Below are 22,090 nucleotides of genomic sequence, written 5' to 3'. Positions count from 1 at the left end.
GTGGGCTGTGAACACCCAATACAAAGGTTGTCTCTCACTACTTGGAACAACTGCATATTGTACAATTTGGCTGGCTCCCCTTAACACCATTCTTCTTGAGCTAGTTCTGAGTCTGCCATGGGCTCACGCAGAGCCTGCAGACATGCAGCATGTGACCTTTCATCCCCACATGTGTTCTTAATGCATCTAAAGCATCTAAAGGAACACAGCCTGCTTGTCAGCTTCATCCTCTCCTTTGTAGGTCAGGGATGCTGTGTTTTTGCACATGAATGTGGACAGTCTAAGGAGGCATGTGGTACCAATGTGGCATTACAGTGACAGCAGAGTTTGCAGAAGGGATTATACAGCCTGCTTTCTAAATTTCATTGCATACAGCATGATGTGTGACTTGATGCACCCATTAGCATTCGTGCTGCTAGTATAAAAGGAGAGCCTGACATAGAAATGGCATGTCTATTTTTGGCATGTTTTGGTTTTTGAAAGAGGAGAAAAAGTTACAGTCAGCTGTTTCATTTCCCTTTCTTTTACTCAACTTTACTCTCCAATCTGCCCTTATCCACATGCACCAAACCAGGGATGTAGCTCTGGACTTTGATTTGGAACATAGCCTCACTCCTATTACACATCTCATTGTTCCAGAGTGTGGCCCCCACCCCCTGCAATATAGTGGGGGGCATTGCAGAAGCTTTGGCTCAGTTTCCGCTTGGTTTTCTGCAATATCACCTTGTCACCAAAGCCTTCCAGGCTGCTTTGGTGACTTAGCCTTCCACATAAGTCACAGTTCCACCCCTTTTGGGATACCCACAACCACAGGGCATATGTTCAATACTTCTTCCTCCCCTCTACCAGGAAGGAAAACTACATTCCTTTTCTCCTTTGACTCCAGGGCCCCTTTACAGCAGTGGTTCTCAACTAGCAGTCCGGGGTCCACGGGGGGATGCGTGAGCAGATTTCAGGCGGTCTGCCAAGCAGGGCCAATGTTAGACTCATTGGGGTCCAGGGCAGAAAGCTGAAGCCCTGCTTTGCAGGGCTGAAGCCGAAGGCCCTGAGCCTTGCCACCTGGGGCTGAATCTGAAGCCTGAGCAACTTAGCTTAGCAGGGCCCCCTTGGTGTGGGGCCCTGGGCAATTGCCCTGCTTGCTGCCTTCTAAAGCCAGAAAAACAGTTTTGGGGGTACTGATTGGCCATGGAGTTTTTATAGCATACTGTGGGGCTCAGAAAGAAAAAGGTTGAGAACCCATGCTCTACAGCCCTCTCCCTAGGGTTGTGCACAGTCCTCTTCATGCCCCCCCATAGCGCCTGAGGTAAACAATGGCGATGTGGCTGACTGAGTTTCTTTGGATTTGATACAGGGCTCAAATTTTATCACACTTTTTCCAGGTATTCTGCAGGGGCAGCAGTGAGAAGTGGATGTATGACATGGCCATTTATATCTTCCCTCCTTTTGGCTGGAACAGAGCTCTCCTGCTGCCTGGAGAATGCTGCTGTAAACTAGCTATCCGTCTGCATTAGCCACAGGACGTCTGAAAGGGTCACAAAATGATTCCACCAGTAATTCACTGTTGATGATCCATATGGCTCTATGGGAACGCCCAACAAAAAAAAATAGTAAATATGGAATTCAGATCAACTATTTGCTTCAGGACATGAAAACATACAGGAACTTCCATTTCAAGTGTAATTGGCAGAGGCTTCCAATATTGGTATAAACAACAACATGAGTCACAAGGGGGAGAGGGGGAAGAGAAAGAACAGATAGTGGTGGGAAATATCTCTCGACCCACCCAGTCCCCAAATGGTTAGTCTTTTACAAAAATATATTTCCACCCCTTTGCATTTCCTTGTTCTGACTAAAAATAAAAGCCGAAGTGCCAAAATACCACAACAAAGGCTGTTCTTGTGGCATTTCTGGCCTGACTAGAGAAGACAGGAAGTTCAGGAAAACTTATGAGAGATAATCAAGGACAACCAACTTTTATAATATGATATGGCCACAACGAATACCAGTCTCAGAAGCAAGAATACTTGCAAGTATAGACCTCAAGAGTTCATTTACTCCAGCCCTCTGCTCTGAGGGAGGACAAAGTATACCTAGACTGTCCCTGACAAGTGTTTGTTTAGCCAGTTCTTAAAAAACTCCAATGACAGGGATACCACAACCTCCCTTGGAAGCCTATTTCAGCACTTAGCCATCCTTCTAGTTAGAAAGGTTTTCCTTCTCCCCCAATATCTCCCCTGCTGCAGATTAAGACAATTACTTCTTGTCTTACCTTCAGTGGCCATGAAGAACTGTCTTTGTTATAAGAGCCCTTAACATATTCAAAGACTTATCAGGTCCCCTCAGTTTTCTTTGCTCAAGACTGCCCAGGTTTTTAACCTTTCCTCATAGTTCAGGTTTTCTAAACCTTTAATCATTTTTATTGCTCTCCTCTGGACTCTCTCCAACTTGTCCACATCTTTCTTAAAGAGTAATGTCCAGAACTGGACACAGTACTCCAGTTGATGCCTCACCAACACCAAGTAGAGCGGGATAATTACCTCCCATGTCTTACAGAAGACATGTTAATACACCCCAGAATGATATTAGCCTTTTTCATAACTGCATCACATTGTTGAGTCATATTCAATTTGTGAGCCACTATAATCCCCAGGTCCTTTTCAGCAATACTACTTCCTAGCCAGTTATGCCCCATTTTGCTACATTTAATTTTTCCTTCCTAAGTGTAGTACTTTGCCCTTGTCTTCATTGAATTTTATTTTGTTGATTTCAGTTTTCCAATTTGTCATAGTCATTTTGAATTCTAATCCTTGTCACAGATCAAGGCAATTGCATTTGTATTCCACCTCCATGGTTCAGCAAGGGCACCCGCACAAGGCTCCTGGCTTCTTAGCCATCTCTCTCTTGGGAGGAGACCTGAATCTCTCTCCCTTCTGGCTGGGATATTCCCAGGCTGAAGAGTTCTCTGCCTGTTTTATTCCCCAGCAAGATAGACTCAACAGGCAAGTTCCTGCACTCTGTTTTCTCTTCTGAGATTATGAACAACTATGATTTCCCATAGTTTCACATTACCACACAACTTTTCTAAGCATATTTATTTGTAGGGTAAAAGTATTACAGAGAAAACATTAAAAAGAGTAAAAGAATCTACATGCATGGTAATAAGCTTATCATGATCAGCCCTCACTCCAATAAGGGTTCTAGATGGTGAATAGTCCTTCAAACTGCATTCAGTGGTTTTATCTGTGGTCACTAGTTCATCACAGCTTCAGATCAGAACTAGCACCCTCATAAATAAGGTACTCATTTATACAGTTCATCTTTGACCTGTCCACGTGTTACAGGTGATCATCAGACAAAAGATTGTCCACACCAGGGCAAAGCTTCAGAGGCTGAATCCATATGTGAGATTGCAATCCTGTTCTCCCAAATGCTTCCTAGGAATTCCACTTCACATATATTGTCCCAACATGTCTGATATATTGTTCAACAGAGTCTTTTGAATTCCCAGAGATTGCATTAATTCTGTCTGCCTCCCAAAGAAATTCAATTCAATTCCACAATAATACATAAACATCTGCATTTTTAATAAAAATGAATTCCTAAAATACTTAAACTTAATTCAGTAGGGATATTGCAGCAAAAATGCCATAACAGTCACAATCCTGTCCTTCAAAGTGCGAGCAACTCTTGCCAGATTAGTGTCATCCACAAATTTTATTAGCATACTCTCCAATCCATTATTCAAGTCATTAATGAAAATATTGACTAGTACCAGACCCAGAACAGACCTCTGCAGGACCCCGATACATTCCTCCCAGTTTGACACTGAACTGTCGATAACTATTCTGAGTATGATCTTTCAACCAGTTGTGCACCAATCTTATAGTAATTTTATCTAAATCAATTTATTTAGTTTCCTTATGAGAAGATCATGTGGGACTGTGTCTAAAACCAAGATATCATATTTAGAACTTCTCCCCATCAACTACATCACTAATCCTGTCAAAGATTATTTGTTCTTGACCAATCCATGTTGGCTATTACTTATAACCCTATTATCCTCTAGATGCTTATGAATTGATTGTTCATTAAATTTATTCCAATATCTTTCCAGGTATCAATGTTAGGCTGGTTGGTCTATAATTCCCCAATTTGAAGGTACCTGATCTATTCCAAACCATCTAGGGTCATCCCATTTTTAAAAGATCTATTTTATGAAATATAAAGCAAACCAGTTCCAGTTGGGACACCATGGTCTCATGCTTCTGAGCGATAGAACCTTTTCAATGAGTTGCTTCCCTTTGTGAATTTGTGCACACCACGATCCTTTAAAAAGTCATATCTGGCAGTAAGTGATGTATGTGGGGTGAGCCAATACATTTTTAATAAAAAAGACGTCATCCGAGAAAATTGTTGCTACTAACTCACACCAGTAGCCCCAGCTCAACTGTTTATGCAACAGGAATATGAAGCCCAAGTTTTTCCTCTTTTACCTTCTAAGAGGCAGGCAGACAACCTGAGGCAGGCCCATGTCTATGTTGGAACGCCACCAGGGAGCTGAAACATTTCAGACTTATCAAAAAAGGAGAAAATTTCACAAAGAACCTTGCACTTTAATTACTGGCAATTAGAAAATGCTGGTTTGGGGTGTTTACAACTTAAAAATGTTAATGAGTGCCAGTTGTGTCAGAACATTTGATGAAGCTCTTTAAGCCAAGCTTGCAAAACTTAAAACATTCACTGCATCTTATGATCAGAGTGTCTTGGGGGGCTTTCAAGATGACTCGCAGAAGTCAAAAGTGCTTTAGTAGTCTTCACACGGTTCCCTGTGGAGTAGAGTTTGCATCACAATCATGCACACCCGACATGTTTGGCAAGAGACATTCCAAACTGGCAGTTTTATGGAAGACTGGATAGCATCTTGGTAATACTGGAGGTCATTATCTAATGATAACATGGAATTCCACAGCTGGGGATAAAATGAATAACCCTGGTGTGATAGTCGGGGGATAAGTGCATAGGAAATGGAAAAAAGGTTAGTCTGTGTGGGTTGGTTACCTTTTAACATATGGTATAGCTGTGTTGATAATTAGCTCAGTAAATTAAAGACTAAAAGGAAACAGCATGGGTAAGTAATTATTTTAGAGTAAAATTAGTATGAAAAATACAACAAGAACAAAAATTAATTCTGGGGCCTAATAGATGATACATTCCATCACATATATAATGCTGATGATGAATACTTGCTACACAAATCTCCATGAGTCATAAAGAATAAGCAATAAAATCAAGTCAAAGAATTGAAAAGACAAATGACAAAGATCTGTGCATCATTAATGATTCATGAGGATAGAAAGGCAGATGATAACCCTCCATGCATATAATAATGACAACTTTGACTGGTGGTACTTCTCCGTGCCTGAGTGTTTAATAATATGTGTTGGAATTAAAAATTTAAAAATCAAGTCTATGCACTTCATAAAATATGAGGAAAGAAGTAAGTCCTGCCAAAGTTAAGATGTCAGCATTGCACATATGATTAAAGAGTGAGATGTATCTCTTGATGCAAATGCACTTAAGTGAAGTGTGGTGGCATTCTAATACTAATACCAAAATAAGTAGTACAATCAGTAGCTTCACATTTTGTTAACTTAAAGGAAGAGTTTTGATCCCTATCAAAAGACCTGGGGAGCCAGCATTAAATTTTATGCATCCTTGTATCTGTTATCCTTTTTCCGAGCTACTTTATTTCATGCTAGGTCTTCAGATCTGAAGACCTGACATAATAGTCAGTCATCCAGTATGATTTTTTCATATAAGCAACAAGTGTGTTAGAAAGAAGATCTAAGAGAGGTCATCTTGCATGCTTGCTTAGAGCACTGTCAGTTGTTCCAGAATTGAACATAACTTGTTTTTTGTGCATAGAGCACATTGAGTTTTGTGTGATCCTTTCAGTATCTTATGCTCCTCAAATTGAAGAGATGGCAGCAATGAGAACTTTTTCTTCCTTCACAACTACATCTTTATGCTGAGATCTCAACTCCACCGGATTCTAAATTAATGCTGCCAAATTCTTTGCACCTACATTTGGAGCTACGATTGAATTTCATTCCTTATCTCAGTTTAATGATTTATCCCCAATCTTCCCCAGAAATCTCAAATTGGTTTGGGATCGGTGTTTGATCTGGTTAAAGTGCTGCGGCTCAGTCTGCTTCCCCCTCCCCGAGCTCAGCTCTTTTATTAACCTAATGTCACAGAGTTCTATAAAATCCCCATTCCTTGGGGGCAACTCCTTGTCATGCACAAAGCTGAGAGCATAGTCTCTTCAGAGATTGCCAGTACTTGCTTTGACATGCCCATATCACAGAGAAAGAGAGGGCTATGACCATTTATAACTCTGCTATATATTGCTATATTTTCGGTTAAATAATGTTAAATCCAACAGCCACAAAGATGTTGAAAAGCAAGAATTGGAGATCTCAGCCCTGCAACCCTTATATAATGCTGCAATGCATGCACATGGCATGATTCTGATCACACGTACACAGGTGTAACTGCATCTACCTAAATGGAATCATTCCTGATTTACACGAGTCTAATGAAAACAGATTACGCCTGCAATTCTTGGTCAAGTCTGGTTTACAATAAGAAGTAGTTAAGGGTTATTGAAAGCTAGTGGCTGAAGTCAAGATAATTCTAACTAGTAGTTACAAAAACATGGGAGTTGTTAGTTCCCTAGGTATTTTTATGACTAAGAAAAATGTTTAGCTTTACCAAATATGGGCAGTTAGACTACACCAAAATTCACGTTTTTGTCTTAATCATATCTTGATCCTGTTGCATTGTTTTTGAAAATATCCAGCAATCATGTACTAGTTTTTTTCTTTGTTATCTTTATGAGTCACTCCAAAATGTGGGCTTTTCCAAACTTACTCTGTCTCATTCATTTATGTACATAGCAGGGGTCAGTTCCAAGCATACCTTTCACTGCCACTTCTTATTACTCTAATTTCCATGTCTTGTTCCTTTAACTATTTAACGTGCAGGAAAATACAAGATGTAATTTACAGTAAAAATACAATATTCCCTGTATTGTAAACATTATATACATGGAGAAGGAGGTAAGTGTAACACCAGGGTTCAATATTACCAGCACACTCAGGCTGCTTTGCACCACGGCAGTAATGCAAAGCAGCCATAAACCCAATTCAATTGGCCAGGTAAGATGAGTTTACAATTGCTTTCCATCATTGGGCAGAATAAAGCTGACGAAATGTACCGGTGCTTCTGGGCCTTAATCTGTATATAAAAAGTCATACTGAAGATCAAAGACACTATTGACAGCCATTAGTATGGCATGAGCCTCCAAGCTTTGAGGAGATTCAGCATCCAGGTATCCAGATGCTTATCTGAAGCTCATTTGAACTTAGGTTTTGAAAACTGGGAAGGATACCTTGCCTGGAAATTGCCAGATAATTTGCAAGATGGAAACAACCTGGGTTTGGTTAGTATTCTGAATAAGGTGGTGGTGGGGGGTCTTGGTTTGCCAATCCATCAGCAATCATCAATTGACTGCCTTTGATTTAATCCACCAGTGAATTTATTCCATGTTCTGGATCTCTGGTGTTGGGTTTAACTCATCAATTTCTAAGAAAAAAATAAATTTCTGGCAGAATTCTTTTATATTGTGACAATGGCAACAATTTAAAATACTGTATAAAATGGAGGGATGGAGAAGAAGATTCCAGGTGCTAAAATGAACAACTGTCGAAACAGGATGCATTTACACTGTGGTAATACTCTGAAAAGTGACTGCAAAAGTGATCTATGGGATTTTATGACTTGCTTGTTTACAGCGAGTGGAAGGAGCAATTAGCATGGCCAATGATGTTCTAAGTCCCAAGAGGGTGTGTCCCATTAAAGTAGGATAACGGGGTGGGGAGGCCTCTAATCCCCTGCACATCTACTTGTATCCAGGAGGAGCATGCTGGTTGGGGGGGCACCCTTTTAAAAGAAATTATCTCTATCCATCACACTACCCCTCTTGTTGCTGAGATATTCTGTTCACAGTGGCACTAAACCAGTACCTCAAGCCACTTCTTGTCTGTTACAGCTCTTCAGGGTCCCTAGCCTGGCTAATGTGCTTTAAGGTACCATTTAGCATTTAGTATACAGTATCTCAATATCTTCCAGATCAAGTCTACTCAGATTACAAATCAAAGGATGATTTTTTTTTCAAGCTGATAGTTCTGCGGACTCATCCTGGGATCTGAAAGTCAAAGTGTGATCCTTATGGCTCATGCATCACTACCAGTAATAAAGATCTGGCATGTGAAATTTAGTTAACAATTATGTTGATTAAGTGCCAGGCGGAACAGAAAGGAAGCTCACTTCACTTGCCCATAACTGTGTCATCTCTGCATCATTTCAATCGGTTAAATAAGCAGATGCGACTCAGATGTGTGGAGCGCAGGACTGTAGGGTATTAGCCCCTTTCCTGACCACAATGGCATTTTCAAATAAGTCACTTGCACCCTGCAAACTAGGAGTATGGTGGCATCATAATTGGAAGAAATTGAAAGGCTTCAGTACAAGAATTCTCTTCTGCTCCCCAATGAAGCAAATGGTAAAACTCACAGAATATCAGGGTTGGAAGGGACCTCAGAAGGTCATCTAGTCCAACTCCCTGCTCAAAGCAGGACCAATCCCCAACTAAATCATCCCAGGCAGGGCTTTGTCAAGCCTGACCTTAAAAACCTCAAAGGAAGGAGATTCTATCACCTCCCTAGATAACGCATTCCAGTGCTTCCCCACCCTCCTAGTGAAAAAGCTTTTCCTAATATCCAATGTAAACCTCCCCCACTGCAACTTGAGACCAATAGAATAATAGAATATCAGGGTTGGGAGGGACCACAGGAGGTCATCTAGTCCAACCCCCTGCTCAATGACAACAAGACAACAATGACAACAAGACCCTACCCACCCAAACTACTGGGAACAAAATTCCACCCAGTTATTTCACCACAGTTTAACACTTTACCACCAATTCCTGGTCAAAACAAAAGTAGTTTGTTTGTCCATCCTGGAGTACTAATAATTCTGAGGTTCTTATTCTTCAATGGGCACGAACGGGCAGGAAAGGCAGATACTATAGAGCTGACAATAATGAACGCAAACATTTTTTGGCAGGGTGAGACACACAGGTAATCCTATAGAGAAGACTTAGCAAACATCCACTGTCTGGATCTTGTTATAAAAGAGAGAAAGCAAACAGGTAATAGTTCTGGCCTGGAGGAGATTGTAAAGATAGCTGTGTCACTAGTGGTATGGAGGGAGCTACTGCAGATATTTCAGAGTGTGCTGTCTCTTCTAAAAATATGGTGCCACATAACTAACTGAGAACAGGATCCAGTAACCTACCTCACAATTCCTATTGAACTCTATTATGAGGGTCATGAGGCATATTACACCCACTTTTCTCCCCTTTTCATGTCTTGCCATTATCCAGAGTTTTATTACAGAAACATATTGATATCGAACAAGCTGACTTGGCCAGCCTGGCTTTTACTGTACATTAGAAGTGAAATGCAGAGTGAAGGCAATAAACATTATATCTAGAGGCAGTATCACAAAAGAGAAAAACAAAAACTCTATATCAAAAGAAGCTCTGAAAGAGGGAAACAAGTGTAACCATCACTACATGGAAATAGCTTTTTAAAAATGACTCCCCCCTCCACCCCCAATAGAATGACAAAGCCTGTAAATTATATGCTGTGTAAATAATTTAACAGTGGGGTGAGCACTAGTCACATGACCGTCAAGTCAAGATTCAGTTCCTAGGCCACTGAGTCATAAGTCACTTAATGGTTCCATGCCTCAGTTTCCTCATCTGAGAATAATATTTAACTTAACTCATAGCGGTGTTATAAGAGTTAATCATTTACATGTGTACAGAATTTTGTGCTCCTGGATGAAAGGTGTTACGTTAGTCTTGTGACCCTACGAACCCCTTGATGCCAACTGGCAAATGCTTCACTGCTCTGTAACAGAAGCGCCTATCAGGCCTGACAAACTCACTACACCTAACACTTTTCTGTCTAGCATTTATCTATAAAGACTGTCATGTGAGATTTTCAATGAAAGTCAGGATCATGGGATTATTATCATTGTAAATGTAAAAAGAAAAGGAGTACTTGTGGCACCTTAGAGACTAACAAATTTATTTGAGCATAAGCTTTCGTGAGCTACAGCTCACTTCATCGGATGCATCGAATGCATCCGATGAAGTGAGCTGTAGCTCACGAAAGCTTATGCTCAAATAAATTTGTTAGTCTCTAAGGTGTCACAAGTACTCCTTTTCTTTTTGCAAATACAGACTAACACAGTTGCTACTCTGAAACCTGTCATTGTAAATGTATGTACTGATTATATTTTAAAAGTTGTGTCTATATAATCTACATTGTGAAAATATGTCTTTATAGTTTGTATCAAGGGGTTACTCCACAGCAGAGGCAAAGAATTGGTTTTGCCAGACAAAGGGATGTATATTCATGTCTGCCCAGGTTCACATGTAGATTTAGCATTGCAAGACAAACACAATGGGAGCTACATTTACATTTCAAGTCAACAGAAGGTTGTGAAGACAACTTGGAGCCACCATAGTGGAGAACAAACAACAAGGGGCCATCCTCACTCTGGCATCATAACAATGAGTTTTGGGAAATATAAGGAAAAGCAAAAAGCTGTTTGGTATCTATTTATTGAAGAAACCCCTTGTAGAGTGTGGGGATACTCATGAAAACTTGGACCAATAACCAGTAGCTGTGTCAAAGACTGAATCCTGGGGAGAAAAACTACTTTATAAAATAGGAAAGATAACCATTAATAAGTGTAGACCTGGGATTGTATTTTATATTTTGTTTTATATCTGTAACCAGCTCTGTTTTCACTCATTATCCGTTCTAAGTTTCTCTTAACTCTTAATCTTTGTTAATAAATTTATAACAAATGTATTATATAAATAAATTGTTCTCACTATAAATATATTTGGTGATGTGCTATTAGAAAGGATCTGATCCTGAATTGTACCCTCAGGCTGTGTATACACTGTCTCTCTGGGGACAGCTTACCTAGTAATTACTGTGTCCAGTGGCAGTGACCAGCTACCACAGGGAGTGTTTTAAGGACTCAGGGCTTGGTGTATACTTAGCACTAGGCTGCACAAAAAGGGTGAGGTTGTCTGCGGAGAGTTGGAATTTAGTGCTTGGGGGACAAAGGCTGTTGTAGGGAGCTGAATGCAGGCAGAGCCTTTTCACACTAAGAGCAAGTAGTGGCAAGGTCTCTCACAACCCAGGTACTCCTGGGGAGTATCACAAGTATAAAATGTTGTTTTTCTTACTCATATGGCCTAAGAGATGTCTTCTTCCCGCTTCATGCTACTTATATGCAGGGCTATTTACATTCACCTATTAAAGCTCATCATAGGGAGTGGAATTTATTCTTTCAGCTATGACAAATATATTTTCTTTTCCTCAAGCAATAGACCCCAGTTCAGTAAAGCTCGTATGTATATAAGTAGTCCTCTTGGTTTGAATAGCACTATTCATGTGTTTAAAGTGTAGCACATGCTGAAGGTATGCAGAAACCAAGCCTGCTTTCAGCCACTGGCTTCTCCCTCTACCCTCACTAGAGGAGCAGATGTATAGGTTCCCCTTTTGGTTCAGCCAATCACCATTTAGCCCCATCTGGTAGTTCCTGCACACATGCCAATATAAAGTAAACTCATTCCCATGGCAGAGGAACACTGGAGTTTGAAAGAATGTCTAACCCGGCTTCATTGGAGAAACTGTGCACAAGCAGTTTAGCATTACATAGCATTGTCCAGAAATAGGGGTGGGCTGGGGTGGAGTGTGTATAATCAGCTTGTCATGGCTCTCTCACTGCCATTCTCAAAGGGTAACCACCTTTCTGTATACAGAACTATAAAATCCTTCCTGGCCAGAGGCAAACCCCTTTCACCTGTAAAGGGTTAAGAAGCTAGGATAGCCTCGCTGGCACCTGACCAAAATGACCGAGGAGACAAGTTACTTTCAAAGCTGGAGGGGTTGGGGGAACAAAGGGTCCGTCTGTCTATGTGATGCTTTTACCGGGAACAGAAAAGGAATGGAGTCTTAGAACTTGGTAAGTATTCTAGCTAGATATGTGTTAGATTTCTGTTTTGTTTAAATGGCTGGTAAAATAGCTGTGCTGAATGGAATGTATATTCCTGTTTTTGTGTCTTTTTGTAACTTAAGGTTTTGCCTAGAGGAATCTCTATGTTTTGAATCTAATTACCCTGAAAGGTATTCACCATCCTGATTACAGAGGTGATTCTTTTACTTTTTCTTTAATTAAAATTCTTCTTTTAAGAACCTGATTGCTTTTTCATGGTTCTTAAGATCCAAGGGTTTGGGTCTGTGTTCACCTATGCAAATTGGTGAGGATTTTTATCAAGCCTTCCCCAGGAAAGGAGGTGTAGGGCTTGGGGGAATATTTTGCGGGGAAGACGTCTCCAAGTGGGCTCTTTTCCTGTTCTTTGTTTAACACGCTTGGTGGTGACAGCATAAGGTCCAAGGACAAAAGGTAAAAGTTTGTACCTTGAGGAAGTTTTAACCTAAGTGGTAAGAATAAGCTTAGGCAGTCTTTCACGCAGGTCCCCACATCTGTACCCTATAGTTCAGAGTGGGGAAGGAACCTTGACAGGTGGGGTGTGTACAATCTGCTTGTTGTGGCTCTGTCACTGCCATTCTCATAGCAACCATTGTCAGATGAATAGGTTAACATGATGCCGTGCTGAAATCAAATAGTGTACCTTCTGTTGTCTTGTGCCACTCTAATAGATTGTCACATAAAAATAAACATCAGGATTTCAGTGTCCTGTATCCAAATGTAATTTTTTTAAAAAAAAAGGTATTTTCAAATTGGGGAGCAGGGATTATTTTTCCCCCTGGGGGTTATTGGCTGAATCATGGCAGATTAGCTCCCTTTTTGGCACTGAGTGTTTAAGACAAGCTGGGTGTCTGTCTCACATTGATGACCTGATCCGACACCCAGGGAAGTCAATAGGAGGCTTGACGTTGACTTCAGTGTGCAATCAAGTAGAACCCTTGGGGCTTTTGAGATGAATAACCTAGCAGTATACAGTCTTATTTTTGTCTGGTCATCGGGTTAGTGAATTCATACATCCAGCTCTTTCCTTCTTTTGCCCTTCAAACACATCTTTCATCCTCATCCCTTTCCCATATGGATACTATGATGGATACTACCAAGACAAAGAGAATCTGGTTTCTTCTTCTTTTAATATGTAGCACACCAACCAACACACTAAGCAGTAGTTACTCCCCATGTACACTGTACAGGAGGCAAAGTTAAGAAACAGAAAAGAAAACTTACTGTACTTAGACAAACCAATACTGCTGTATCAACAGAACAGGCTGGATGTTTTCACTCTGCTTTTTTATCTATCATAGGGCACATACACACACAGAGAAGAGTACTCGTTACTTGTTTTACTCTTAACAGAAAACATGGATTGATCTGGTCATGATCACACTTGCCCAACCAACTCCTTTTGCCCAGCTATTCAATTTCTCTACAGCATCAAGAAAGGGCAAGATGAAAGACAGACATCTAGGCAAAGTAAATCTTCATTTAGATTCCTAGCTAAACCCTTAGACGTTTTATTCTTTGGAACAGAAAATTGGTGTGATCCAGAGCTTCCACAGGTTTAAAATCAGAAAACAATTCAGTTTGAATCAGTGGAGTTAAGACAATGTAAAACTGGTACCTGGGAGACTAGACTCAGGCCCACTAACTGGAAAACGTGGAAGTACTGTAAGGCTGATCAAGTTGCCTTTGGAAGCAGTTTAGCCATTTATTGGTCCTGTATTAATAATAGTCAAGTATGAAAGAAATTAACAGCTCATAAAAAGTATAGGAAGGGCAATAAAAATGTTGATAGACAAAACACTGGAATTTAATCTTTTTATAGATTCATTCTCATTGGCCATTTAAATGCTGCCTTTATTCAATTGTTCCTGTTAACAACTACCACAAGGCATTTGAAGAAATGCAGGTGGTGCCACTGGTTCACATTTTCCTTCTAATGGATGGTTTCTTTTGAACTCAATATCTCTGAAGGCTGTTAGGCTTTAACCAGCTACTCCCCTTTGGGATTCCCATTGCTTCCCTATAGTTTTCCCCTCTACTGGCTTCCAAAGGCCATAGTTCTATCACAACATCTGCCTCATAGAACTAAGATCTATAAAGATACAAGTCTTACTCATGCTGCCTTATTGGTCTAGTTAAAAGAAAACATGCTGAATGTTACAGATAATAATACAGAAAAGAAAGTCACTAAATAAAATTAAGAGACCAATTTTTCAATTGCATTCACAAATTGGGTAATTGCATAGAATCATAGAAATGATGACCTATTCCAGTCTCTTCTAGTCCTACTAGTCCAGTTCCCTGAACTGAGGCAGGACTATATATGTTCAAACAGGGAGTCTCTTGTGTGTATACAGTTACTTCAATTGCTTGCAAAATCTTGGTACTTCTGCACACAAATTGGACCTGCAATTGCACATGGCTAATTTTGAAAGTAACCCAAATTGCCTGAAATGTAAGGATAGATAATCAGACAGGAAGACACCATATAAATTTATTTTATTTAAATTTAATTTTAAAAAAATCCATGCAGAACTCTAAATGCCCATAGAAGGGTTGAACCATTGCAGGTATGACCTGTTTAGAAATGTTGTTAACATTAATTCCTGAATGACTGTTTGTGGTGGTGTTCAAAATCTGTGTCTATTTAAGGATCCAGCATGGAAAGTAAGTTTGTGCTCATGAGAGAGAGGCAAACACTCCTGCTGATTTTAATTTGCTTTGGATTGGAGTTCTAATTAATCCTGGCTTCATTGTCTGCAGCAAGTGACCTCACTCTTGTGTGCCTCAGTTTCAGCATCTGTAACAGGAGGATTATCTTGCTGATATCTTGCACAGGGTTCTTGAGATGATTATTTTGTGCATTTCATAGCATTTGCCACCCCAATATTAATATATAATTGCTAAGCAAACCTGTGCAAATTTCATTTAGAACCAGCAGACTTTTCACCTGGATGTGAACTCTGTAAAGAAAATAATAGAATCCAATGACTACAGGATCTCCGTCTTTCCCCTTTCACAAAGAGCATGACAACAGGGACCTCTTTGCTTTAAGAAAAGCACATTCTCATCTCTGAATCTAGCCTAATTAAAAGTCATTTGCATTCAAGCTATGTGCTAGTGGTCAGAGGGAATCACTTTCCCCATCGAAGATTGTGCACTTCAAATCCTTTGCTATTTCAACCACTACGCATTTGATTTTAATTAAAGTTCTGCCATGAATTATAAAAGACCAGATCTTCACAATCATTAATTAAAGCCCCTTGGTGTCTGCATACTAACATTGTAATGGCGAGTGAGATGGACAGTGCCTAGCAGCAAGCAGCTCTACAGCAGCGATAGCAAAGCAAGCAGAACTATTATTCTGACGTGCTCGGGACTGCGCTTTCCAGTCGTTACCGAAAAGGCACCTCTCAAGAATATAAACCCACCCACAACGGGGAATAGTGACACGTTGGAATGGCACATGGCAGGAAGTAGCATGTACATCTTCAGACTAAATAAATAGGTCACTCGGTGATCTGCTCCTCAGGGTGAACCTAAGAAATTAGAAAAAGCAAAGTAACAAAGGCCCACATTATGTGATTGTGTATCTGATCCTGCAAGCACTGATTGCTAAGTCTAATGCTCACTACTGTAAGTAGCCATCATCTTGATAGGAGTACAATTGCAATGTGGCTTGCTGGCTAAGGGCTAGATTCTTCCACGCTTACTCACATTTAGGCTTGACAGAATTAGATTAATGTTTAATCATTTTAACAGGTAATAGCTATGTTTATTTTTAAGCATTTTTTTCCTATTTTTATCCATTTAAATGCTCACACTTATGCAAAATTATGGGTCTGAAGCATTTTTAAATTTTATTTATTTAATTTTCACAGTTGTGGGAAATTTTGGAAGGGGTCCAACAATGGGGAGAGCAGACAATACGGTGTTTAATGATGGTAGACGTTGAGATTCAAAAAATTGAAACTTTATAACCACTAACACACAAATTGCAACATCCCATGTCAAAATGCATAAAGTAAATATCCTGAAATCAAATGTCAATAAGTTCTCAAGCTGCATTTTTCTTACTTTGCCCATCTGTAGCTTTCATCAGTACTTTTTCATCAGTTTGTGTATGTATGGTGAAATCAACATTTACTGATAAAAAAACCCCCCTAATATCTCCAAGCCTACTCACATTGAGTAGTACCTTACTCTGTCAGTAGCTCCATTAAGATCAAGGGGATTACTCACAGAAAAAGACATGATTCAACATCAATAAAGATGGTAGAATCTGCCCCTAATACTATTTATGATTATGCTGTGTTACGCAGGGTTAGGCAAATCTAGTAACGTCAGGACTACATTCTTCTGTCAGGCCTTATGCGCTGATGTATTTCTTTTTAAGGCAACTGAATTTGTCTTAACATAGATTTCAGAGTAGCAGCCGTGTTAGTCTGTATTCGCAAAAAGAAAAGGAGTACTTGTGGCACCTTAGAGACTAACAAATTTATTAGAGCATAAGCTTTCGTGAGCTACAGCTCACTTCATCCGATGCATCCGATGAAGTGAGCTGTAGCTCACGAAAGCTTATGCTCTAATAAATTTGTTAGTCTCTAAGGTGCCACAAGTACTCCTTTTCTTTTTGTCTTAACATAGAATTTGATTTTAAAGACAGCTGCAATCAGCCAGAAGCTTCTTTCTTTGCCCAGGTTAAGAAGCGGGACTACTTCACAAAGTGTTGCTTAATGTGAGTAAAGGACCTGACCTGGTGTTCAGTTTTCTAGATATTGTTTTCTTATGTTGAAGCCAATGAGGCTTTGTGCATTAGTAAGCAGTAATCTCAGTGGTAAGGGTTTGCCTGATCAGGTCTTTAAAAGAAATAGGGCTAAATTACAGCAGAAAATGGTAGTATAAATTGCAGGCACTAATTTCCATGATAAACTTTTTTGAATATAAACAGTACAAATCTATTCAAATTTTCGAGCCTACCCTGAACCCTGGGTACGTATTCTCATTGCTAGCCCATACCTGTGTCCATACTGTCCTAGGTAGCTTATAGGTATAACCTACTTGAGCTGCAGTCGCAGCTCCAGTTGCACTCGAGACATACCTAAAAACTAAGGCAGGGTGGCCAACCTGAGCCTGAGAAGGAGCCAGAATTTACCAATGTACATTGCCAAAGAGCCAAAATACTACATCAGCAGCCCCCCATCAGCTCCTCCCCTCCCCCCACTCCCAGCGCCTCCTGCCCACTTGCAGCCCCACTGATCAGCACCTTCCCATCCCTCCCCGCACCTCTCAATCACCTGTTTCGTGGCGTGCAGGAGGCTCTGGGGGGAGGGGAAGGAGCGAGGGCACAGTGGCCTCAGGCCCATGTTGAAGCCAGTGCTGTCAGGTCTTTACTTTCACTGCTATTTTTAGCTTTGCATGCTAGATTTATGCTAGCCTGGATATGCCCACCTGAGCTACATCCACCCTTCCCACTGTAGTGTAAACATACCCTTTCTATCACATAGCAGCTTATCTAGCAACAACGTCAGGATGCTTTTTTTAAATGAGGGTGCACCTGTGTGGTAAAAAGGATTCAATGGCTACCCTGGCTGGATTCTGAGATGACAATGATGTACATATCAATATTCAATCTCACAGTGCTCCGCAGTAGCTGTTCAATTTATTATTTCTTTAATTAATTGTTCTCATAGAAAAACGATTCTTCTGGGTAATTTCATAGACTCACCCTTGCATTGTGTCCCCTTCATGGGGTTTTTGGAAAGTTTCCACCTCACAGACCCCATGATTTAATATTTTTAATATGCTTTTGCACTTACTGGACTTCTGGGCCATTTGTAAGTAGGGCCTGTCAGCTTATGCTAAGTACGCATCATCGAAGAGACATGATTGCTGTTGCTTCTGTTAATAAATAAATGACCTACTGTGCATAACATCTAAATTATCAACAAAAAGCTCGATGCCCTTTGAGCTCCCTGTTGCTTTATCACACTTGTCCATATGATGGCACAGGAACCACATATTCTGTAAAACAGAGACTTAAACGTAACTCCACCAACCAAAAGATCCCTATGGAGGAGGCATGCCCTATGCTTCATAATTAGGGTTTTGACCTGATTTTCTACCTGTTATGGATTTCTACCTCCTTCCCTGGATTTTACAAACCCTAGCTCAAGACTCCTTCCCATCCAGGATTAACCCTGCTTCTAGAGCTCTACCTCTGACCATAGTCGGTCCTAAACTGTCAGACCTTCCTCCAGGCCCTTTCCCAGTGAGAGGGAGCACTCTCCTGCCAAACTGAGCTCTTTCAGGTGCTTATACCTCCTAGGCCCACCTCCTTAGGCCAGGAGGCAATCAGTTAATCACCTCTCAGTGTGGAGTATCCCTAAGTAGGTTCTCTCTGGCCTTGCAGGTGTTGGGGATTAAGCCCTGTCACATACTTCCCCTTCTTCTCCTTACTCAGTCCTCACTGGGCCACATTAACATCCATATTTTAGACTGTTCTGCATTCTCACAAGCTCCTTCTTCATCTGGTCCACTTCCACAAGCAACTGCTCCTTTTCCTCCTGGGCTCTCCATCTGGTGTCTTTCATAGCATCAAGTTCTCTTCACAACTCCTCTGTGGGGAAGGGGAGGAGGCTTCTCATGTTCTCTCAAGGCTGCATTTGTGCCCCACCCACAGCTTTTTTCTCTTCCCAAGTTTCACAAAAGGCCTCCACCACCAACTCCGGTTTACTTAGGATTGCCAATAGAGTCCACCTAACATCACTTGGTTCCCCTTGTGGGCTCTTCACTGTCAGCTCTAGGTGCCCATGGGGCATTTCCATGGGCACTGACGCCTTGGGGAGATTTGCATCAGTGAACATAATTATTTCATTCTACTCTCCTTTATCCTTGCCCAGGTGGGTTTGCTGAGCACTTGTCATTGTCTCCAGTAACAGCTGTGGTACAACCTGCCTTCTAGGCATTCATGCCCTCTGCTTCCCCTACATTTCTTCTTTTCAGCATGTCCACCTCTTCAGAGGGCAAAATCTTTTTATGGGCCCATGTCACCACAACAAAAGCAATTAAGCCTTGTCTATCTTCCAGCCACTGGCAGAGTTTCTGTGGCTCTTCTCCTGATTCACCCCAGCAACTCACCCCAGCAACTTTTCCCCCTACTTCACCCAAGGGAAGCTCTTCTTAGAAGCTCTTCCCATCTGTCCATTCCATAACATCTCCTTGGCTGAGTCTCCAGTCCTTTGGGTCCCTCCTGTCTACTCGGTGTGGTAGCCATTGCTGTCTCTTTCCCAGAGGATCTGTGAGCCTCACTGAGCTGCTGAAGCTGCTTTACAGACTCAGTCCTCCCCAGAAATGGGTGTATGAAATTCAGTGTCCATATCTGTCCCTCTACACACCAAGGAAGAAGGGCAGCATCACCAAAAAACTTCCTCCTTGTATTCTGATTCTCTCTCTCTTTTCTTCCTTCAGGGTCCATCCCTTCTTTCCCCTTATTCCAGGTGCCAGTCAGACACCATTTCTGGTACTATGTGTAAATGTATTTCCTGCTCTGGCAGCCGCTTACCCAGTCTCGAGGATAAGACCCAGTCAATCCCTTCTCTGGACTCCCTTGCTCGGTCTGCTGAGGCTCAGCCTCTGACCAAATCAGACACAAGTAAGCCGCCTTCTGGGATTTGGTCATAAATCAGAACTTCCTTTGCCCCTCCTGGGCTTGGCTTCACACACACACAGTCATTCTCCCATCCTGGGCTCATCTCCAAACCTAAATAGTAAAGCTTTTGCCCCTCCTTGGCTGCACCCCTTTTTTCAGCTTTCTGGCCACCCAAGCTTTATTCTATTTAGTGATTTCTTATGTGTTCATTGCTGTCACATCTTGGTGAGCAATCTAGACAGAATGCAAAATGGATAATAAATCAAATCATAGGGTGACACCTTGTCATTGCTGAAGTCAACAGCAAAACTCCCATTGACTTTGAGGGGGCCAGGATTTCAGCCATAATAGAAAAGGCCTTAACCTTTGATTAATTGAATTGCCAAAAATTCATTTCTAATTCAATGACAAAATGACAAACTGATTCCATTCTTGTCCTTTGGACTTAAATTCCAGAAACTAAAGGAAAAGAAAAAAAACAACTGCTGTTACTACCTTAAATGCTGTAAACCAGATCCGGTGACAACCATTGTCTTTTCCCTCTGGTTTCCAATAGTTTAAAAAAGACTACCTTGTGTGATAGTCGGAAGCTGTACATTTGGATGTTGGCATATTCAGTACAAAAGCAATGGCTTGAGCCAGTAACAGTGCAGGGAGAAAAGAGTTGCAAATAAGAGGGAAAATGAAGGGATTGAGAAGTTAAGGCTTATTATGTGTTGGAAAGGATCTATCACACAGCAAGCAATACACATGCTGTATTTAGATGAGCTCACTTGGCTTCAGTGTATACTGGTTTTGCTCCAGTTATTTTTTTTAAATTCACATTAGAGCTGGTGTCGCTAATCATTGTCTCCTGGAGACAGTATTAAGTTTTCCTTTGTTGAATATCCCTGTGTCAGCACTTGTCAACCGCAATGAACTTGCATTGTTCCTGTTACATTCAGGATAAAGCTGACTTCAGACATATATTAGACATCATAGAGACAGCAGCAGTGGGTAGATAGATGGATCAAATGCAGCTTGGAGAGGGTGGAGCAGTGGGCTGGCAATTCTCTAGTGGCCCTCTCAGTGCTAGATTCTGGCTGCGCTTTGTGCTAGGCAGTGGAAAAAGAGGTGGTGTACAGAGTGTCAGCTTCTCTTCTCTGCCTCAGTCAGCATCCATGCCTGGACTTTTCCTCTGGCTCCTTGACTTCCCTGGTCCTTCTGAGCTCCTTCTCCCTGGTCAGGGGAAGGAGAAAGAACTGGGGAGCAGGACCAGAAGAAGTTATAGAACATGATCAACATGCAGCAGAAGGAGCCATGTAGCAGCCCCAAGGAACAGGGAAAGAGCCCAGGAACAGGGAAGCTGGTAGCTGGGAAGTGTTCGAGAACACAGTTGAGTGATGCAAGCATGGGGGGAGATAGCTAGCAGGGCAGGAGGCAGTTCACTAGTGTAGCTGGACAGGGCCCTAGAGATTCCTACGCTGCCCAAGAATTGCTAGTGCTGCTTTTTTAGACTTCCTGCTATTGTTTCCCTAATTGTACAAGAGCCTCTGTCCTACTAACCGGCTTAACCTGTGTTCCAGGGCATTCCCCTCTCCTTCCCCTATCTACCTGGGAACTTAAACAGCCCTCATTTCTGTTATAAAGGAGCATCTCTCAGCTAATTACAATGTAACAATTACAAATAAAGTCTCAGATGTTGCTCCTCTCCCTACAGCTTCTCCTCCTAGCCCCAATCCATTCTAGGCAGCTTTCCCAGTCCAGCCCCTAAAAGAAGAGGGCCTGTCACTGTCAGAAGCCTCCCGCACACATATCTACCCAGTTCCCAGCATTGCCTGCCTCACTGTGGCTTGGATTTTGCCCCACTCAGAGCTATTTCTTCCTGGAGGAATAGGATCTGACCTAGGACCCTGGATCTGAGAAGTGGAGCCACCTGGTGTAGGGGGAGAGGAGGGAAAGGGAAATACAGGATTTATTCTCCCCACTACCTTAAATGTATGATTTACTTGAAAGGATATTGCGACTAGTTGTTTTATTACTTTGCTTCCCAGGAGCCTCCCATATTTTAAAAAATATGGTGAGAGGATAGGAACCACAGAAGTGGGGTGAGGGGAACCCTACTTGTGATTTATAATGAGGCACAATGGGATGAGCTGAGACAGGAGCATCCACCTAAACATCGTGTTTCCTTGTTCTTCTCAGCAAGTTTCACCATATTCAGTTCAGACAATACTGAGGTTCCACCAAGTT

The sequence above is a fragment of the Dermochelys coriacea genome, chromosome 12 (assembly GCF_009764565.3).
Source record: "Dermochelys coriacea isolate rDerCor1 chromosome 12, rDerCor1.pri.v4, whole genome shotgun sequence".
Lineage (NCBI taxonomy): Eukaryota > Metazoa > Chordata > Testudines > Dermochelyidae > Dermochelys > Dermochelys coriacea.
This window is presented reverse-complemented; position numbering follows the sequence as displayed.